Below are 5,782 nucleotides of genomic sequence, written 5' to 3'. Positions count from 1 at the left end.
TAAGATTTTAGTCTCATAACTGTTAGGGTGTACTTTTACACTTTAAATATATACAGCATCAAGTTATTGGACGAAATGCACTCTCATTATGGTAAAGGTAAAAAAAGGTAAAGTGTTCCCCTGTGCATAGCACCACGCCATTAAGGCGTATAGGGGGTGTGGGGGTAAAGCCCCACACTTTCTTGATCCGGTCGTGAGTGGGGGTGATGTGATCAGCATCACGCCCCTGACCGCCTTTACCCCCCAGGGTTTCCCCCAGGTACCCATGTTATTCGACGCTGGGTAGGCGCCGGGCCCGCTTCCACCGTTAGAAAAGTTCCCGGATTTGAACCGGCCGGGGATCGAACCCGGGACCTTGAGCATGGTAGTCAGACGCGTTACCGACTGAGCCACCGCGGCCACTCTCATTATGAGCCGTCCTAAATTATAAAAGGACAAGAAAACAGAAGAGCTTCATACAGTTTACAAAACTGGTTTTCTGACGTGTTTCTGTAAAGGAAGATAACAGAAATGTGCCCGAAACTTGCAAACATTCAGGGATCTCACATTACATCTATTCGAATCAAACCTAACTTAGCCTGACCTACTTAATACATATGAATATTTGCGAGCTGCTTCAAAAATAAAAAGAGAAAAGCTCTTGTAGAAAATAGGTCAGCAAGTACTCGTTTCAACCATGTACAAGGGCAAAATAATAAAAAAAAACATTTACACATATTACTGATTTGTAATAAACATTCCGATGTTGTAAGTACAAGTGAATAGCATGAGTTTCGTAGGTTTAGAAATTAACTTACAGGAATGAAAATAGAGCATTTTATGCAATATTGATTTAATGATATCAGATATAATCTATATTAAGCTACGTATATGTTATGCTATAGTAATGATCTCAAAACAGTAGTTATTAGGATTATGCCTAACGTAAAATATAACATCCTATTCTGATTTTACAACTTCGTTTGGAAGTTAAATAAGTCATGCAGTGTCAAGCGATATTCTCATCGATATTACATCAAAAGATATTTCTTCAACATGTAAATAAATTATACATTTTGCCTATATTTCAAACATTTTGCCTTTGATGGATAATATTAAGCAAAAAGCAATTAAATATTAAGACTTACCTTCGAGCTTGTTCAGCTTTTTAACATCCTCCGTGGAATATTTGTTCCCTTGTTCTCGTATCTGTACGGAATTCGATATCCTCCGGTAGCTTGGTTTGATTTTCACTCTTTCAAGAACTTGCATTGATCATATCGTTAGAAATCACGGAGTGAAATCTCGGCAACAGTGTTGGCTAAAATCTGCACCACGGAGTATATTGCGCCGAAATGCCACTTCAAAAGTTTTAATGATAAGCACTACTCTCTGAAGGTACGAAATGTTTTCATTTTTTCACGTAGTATTTCAGATGCTTGCGGGAAGAACATGTGATCTTTGTTTCACCACAAAATCTTCCATACTAGTAATAAAAGAAAGAAAATGCACCGGTATTAAGAAAACTACCACTTCAGCGCCATCTGTTCGCAGAAGTTTGAACATGACGGAGACCTTATATTTTCTGTTATTTACTTAAATTTCTTCAATCGTAACAAAATTATAAGGTTCACATGTTCTAGCAAATAAAACAATCTTTTACATCGGAAAATTTCTTCCTTACCGAATCTATATTAGTTGTATGGTTACCCTTAGAAATTTGGGTCTATGCTTTAGCATGGCTTTAGATCCCCCTTAAAATATTTTCTAATTTTACAAAATTTCTCATTTTTTGGTAAATCGAAATTGTTTCACAAGTGTAAGAACTGTTCGATCTAAAAAAATATATTCAGCCACATACTCTGCGCTACTGATTTGTGTGTTGTTGACATACAATGCCTAACACTAAAAGTTTGAGGTAAAAATACACTATTTTTTTTTTTTCAAAAAACAATTATCACATATTATTAAAGTTCTTGTAACTAAATATACAAATACGATGATAATTTGTTTTGCACAATATATTGAAATTTGAACTGGAGGCAGTGGGAGATCTGTCTCTACAATCCGCCATCTTGAACAATTAGTTGCAGAGCTCGACGCAAGAGTGGAGCACTGTCCAATGGCACGGCACCATTGTGGTAAAGCATTAAGAAACAAAATAATATAAAATGAAAATCTTTCATTTGATAACTTGTATCGTTAATATTATTTTGAAATCATTACACCTGCAGGTGACACTGGGAATTAACGGGTTGAGGTACTCATTGCAGGGGAGGGGATTCAGAACATACGGCTTTCCACCTTGAATGAGGCTTTTCCTTGGTTTCAATCAAGGCAATGGCACCTTCAGTGCAGTCCAGGAATGTTTCACCTCCTTCCTCACTGTTAACCTAATGGCATAATTTAAGTGACATTGTTTAAATCAGTTGGACGACCTTACCTACCTGGGTGACAACCCAAGGAGCAGACCCCTCTCCCTGATATGATTGATCTGTAAAGTTCGCCATTACAGCCCCTTCTTTACAGCAAACAAGATGGTTAGTGCTGTACTAGTCCAAATATGTATTTTTTTTGTGTGGTATTTACAGACGTATTGAATGTGAATATCCTCCTTTCTTTTCCTACTATTTTGTTTTTCCTAGCAGTCACTAACAACTTAATGAATTCCCTATTTACAAAATAGAAACATCACTGGAAGTGGGAAAACTAGGTTGAAAGGGGGGGGGGGGAATATTGTGTCCCATTACATTAACTGTGATGAGGAATTAAAATAAAGAGCTGGGAAAATGAGGCATTGTAGCTCAGTCATTAGGGCATCTCACTACCTTTGGGATCACACCAGGATTTTTTCCACCTTTTCAAGTAGCTACGGTGCCCACCCATTGTCTTATAAAGTGGGTACCTGGAGGAAACTCGGGGGGGGGGGGGGTAAAGGCACACTGTTCAATGGTTCATGAAAAGAAAGCCCATGCATGGACCCAACTATATGGGTAAATCCACTGACATCCTGACCCTTCACGAAATACACTTACCCATAATGCAACTGTCAGATATGGCAAGGCACCGATGCTACAGGCTTCACAGGCTTCATTATTCCAGGAAGATATTTGGGTGGACACAATTTTATTCCAAGTAACTATTCTTGATGCTAGAAACATCTTTTAACACACAGAGGAGAAGATTTAGGGAATTGGTTCTTATTGTATGCACAGGGCAAATTTTTAATGCACATGGTTTGAAATTCCAAGCATGTCAGCATGGGTATCACTTGTTCACTCAAGTGACATGGTATCTCAATTCCGAAGACAAATTATGGTAAGTTAACAGCTTCAGGAATATAGTGATGGGGGGATTCTATTTCCAATTTCCTCCAAGGGCAACCACTTAAAAAACATTATTTCTACCCTTTTATTTATGTTGAATTCTTTATACATTTGTGTTAAGATGTTAGCAATATCAAAGTTGATATATCTGATTTTATTTGTCATACATTTTGCAGATTTTATGTAATACTCATTGTATATAAATAGATTCAAATAAATGTTTTCATTAATTACAGAACTTTCTTTTACAATCATGCTGTAACTATCTAAATATGACTGTAAACAGTTGAGGTAAGAAAACTTTCAGTTATACTAATGCAGATTAATTTTTATTATCTGACAATATTGAATATTTTAGAAATGTTCAATTAATGAGGCAAATATTACATGCCAGTCTACCATGGTATTGCTAAAAGGCAATAATGAAACAATATGCCTGCAACCAGGTGGCCACAATACATTTTGCCTTAGAAAATGAAATTGCATATTTAGACATTTACTGTAAAGATGATGATGACATGGAGCGCACCTCAAAAATTCATCAAAATGGCAGAATTTTACATAAGTTGCAATTTGTAAAAACATTGGATCAGTAAATGTTTCAACAATTTTACTGATAAATGATGTACGTATATTGGCTGATGTATATGGTACTAATTAATGTCCCATCCCTAGTGAAAATTATTTTCAGTTTTAAGTTTTCCTGCATTATACATTCAATCTTCATGGTCCCAATAGAGCACATATAAAATATTCCGAAAATTTACATTTCCCTGGTTTTTATGTTCTCTTAAAGGTAGATTGACTACAGCAATGTACTAAATCCAATTGATTGATTGATTTGCTTTATTTTACTTTGCCTTTTGTGCCACTTTTGGACTAATTTGCAAAGATGGGGATGAGTGATGATATGATGAAATTGATGAATGAATGGACACTCAAACATCCATGCCCAGGCCAAGATTCGAACCCAGGACCCCTGGCATCATATAGTGATGTGCTAACCACTCCACCACAGGGACCAGCTTACTAAATTCGAAACTACATTTTATGGAACCACTGACATGAGCCAAAATGAATAAAAGCAGTTGTATACTACAAGGGTTAAAAATGTCTTGAGTAATGGAAGTCTACCTTCATCAAAAATCTTACAAGTAACCTTCATCAAAAATCTTACAAGTAAAAATACCTTAAAAATAATGAAATAATGATATACGCATTATTTGGGTTTTCTTATTGTTAAGTTTAATGTCAATACTTTCCATTCTCAGATGACACAAAAAACACGTGACACCAGCGATAGCTTGGAAACTCGGATGTAGAGAAATAGCATGGTATGGCGAGAGACCATATCCTGGTTGAGCATTCATTTTCTCTTAAATTTTTACATTCTTTCATCTGTATTAATATCAGTTTAAAACACAAAGCAAGAAAATAAACCAAAAGGGGAAAGTGGTAAAAGCACTTGCACTAAAATGGTTTGGCTAGATCTAGACCGATTAAAAAATTAGCACATGATGTAGCCATGGCAAAGTTGCCAGCAATGACGTTTTCTATTCTACAATATTTTGGATGGTGGAAAGCCAGGTAAACCAACCCAACAACAGGTTAAACTTGTAATGATAATTAAAACAATGATTGTGATTGATCTTTTTAAATTTTACTTTGCTTTCGTGCTTCTTTTGGCTAATTATGAAGATGATGATGAATGCTGGATGAAGGGTCTATCTCAAACACACATGGACAGAACACAACACGAGCCCCACAAAGGCTACTGGATATGAGTCAATGCCAGAGGCTCGTTGATTTGAAAAATGCAGTCCACAGTGTACTATGTGGAAAAGAGGTTGTTGACATTTCGGTGTCTTCAAAAAGGGGCACCCCTTACACCGGGTTACGCTACTCATTAGTAGCTTCCCAATTTTCCTCATGATAGTGGGTGGCCACCAGCTCCATACCCAGGCTGAAATCTCAGAAAAAAAATTTTACGCTTCCCTCGGGAGACTCGAACCTGCGTGTGCATCCCATCGTCAGAACCCAAAGCTTGCACTCCAGACCACATGGCCATGGACCACAAATTCAGAAATGGAAAATCAAGGTTCTACATGTTCCCATTTTTATACACTAAACCTTTCTGGTCCCAATAAAGCAAATTCTTATATTTTTCTCTGGATTGTATTTATATAAATAAAAATAATATATAAATATTTATCATACTTGTTATTTTTTTTTCCAGTATACTTTCTTTAGCTGTAGTATCGTGACAAAACAAATAATGAAGGTGACACTGTGTCTATTATATTTAAGGATTTATAGAGAAAGGACTTACGGATGGAGACTGGAATTACAGAGAAGCATGGAGAAAGGCAACGGAGGATGTGTCAAAACATTTTACCAGCTGATAAATAAAATAGTGATACAGTATCATTATAAAATTTACCAACAACTTACATTCTCTGTAGGTCAGCTAACAGGAC

Source organism: Lepisma saccharinum, chromosome 1, assembly GCF_977018435.1.
Source record: "Lepisma saccharinum chromosome 1, izLepSacc3.1, whole genome shotgun sequence".
In the NCBI taxonomy this organism is placed as follows: domain Eukaryota; kingdom Metazoa; phylum Arthropoda; class Insecta; order Zygentoma; family Lepismatidae; genus Lepisma; species Lepisma saccharinum.
The sequence above is the reverse complement of the archived record's forward strand: the minus strand, read 5'-3'. Positions refer to the sequence as shown.